The following is a 1,399-nucleotide window of genomic DNA, read 5'->3' on the forward strand; positions in this document are numbered from 1 at the left end:
TTTTCCATCTCTTTCCTCTCCTCACTTCTCTCCCTCCTCTCTCCCTCTCTTTCCTGCCCTTCTCTCCCTTCTACTCTTTCTCTCACCCCTCCCCTCTGCCTCTCTCATTTCCCCCCCCCCCCCCCCCGTTCTCCTATTTTCTCTCTTCTACCCACACAGCCACCTCACCTTGAAGATCTACACAGCATCAGTGGGGCTATAGACAGGTAAAACCACAGTGGAAAATACATAGAATGCCTAGAGGAAGTGGGAGGAGTTCTGGTAGTCAGCAATGTGGGAGAGTCCCAGAGGGAAGTGTGCGGGGAAGGTACCCCTCGCGGTACCTATAAATCTCCCAGAGTGGAGCTTGTCTGGAGTTTGAAAGCACAGAACAGGGCCAAGGAAGTAAAGCAAACACTCAGAACATTGGACTGAGGTGGGAAATCTTGTCTTTGGGAGTGTCTATCTAAACCTGCTGAAACTTTAAACCACAGACAGTGTCATCCTACATGACCCAGAGTCTCACAAGGTAATGCTCAGTTTGTCCAGGATATAGTGTAGAATTACCTGATATACAGGGAACCAGGAACTATGGGCATTTCTCAAGGGAAAAGACAATCAAAATGCCAACTATAACATGGCACAATTTTGAGGTAGGCAGACAGCCTAGAGCAGCTGTTACAACCACATCTGAATAAAAGATGGAAAAGCTTTTGTGCTGTGTTTGTGATACTGGAGCAGAACCCCGGGTATCACATGTGCTGGACAAGTGCCCTGCTGAGCTCCAGCCTCGGCCCTAGGATAGACTTCAACAGATGAAAAAGAGGGACATGAGCATTCTAGGACTGAAAAATACAGTAAGATTAAAAAAGAGAAAGATTCTCTGGGCGGCTCAATACCCAGGGAAAGACCTGCAGAACTCACCCAACCTGAAGTGCAGAAAGAGGAGAGATTCAGACAAAAGAACACAGACTCAAGGGTGTGTCAGTAGAGCTTAGCTATCGGCAGAAACAGGCAGGGATGGACAGATTATGTGAGAAGGTGACAAACTGGAGCCTGAAGAGATGGCTCAGTGGTTAAGAGCACTGGCTGCTCTTCCAAAGGACCTGAACTTGATTCCCAGCACCTATATGGTGGCTAACAACCGTCTGTACCTCCAGTTCCAGGGGATCCGAGCTTCTGGCCTCTGCTAGCTTCGTGTGCACCTGTTACAATTACATGCATGCAGACAACACATTCATACGCATAAAATAATAAGTCAACTTGAGAGCACAAACCTGAGGAGACCTCAACTGGGACAAACGTGAAAACTAAGAACTATGTAAGTGAGCTGCAAAGGAGAGGAGGGAGAGGACAGGGAGGGGGGAGAGGACAGGGAGGGGGGAGAGGACAGGGAGTGGGGAGAGGAGGAAGAGGACAG

This window comes from Nannospalax galili, unplaced genomic scaffold (assembly GCF_000622305.1).
Source record: "Nannospalax galili isolate Female #2095 unplaced genomic scaffold, S.galili_v1.0 scaffold1483, whole genome shotgun sequence".
Classification (NCBI taxonomy): domain Eukaryota; kingdom Metazoa; phylum Chordata; class Mammalia; order Rodentia; family Spalacidae; genus Nannospalax; species Nannospalax galili.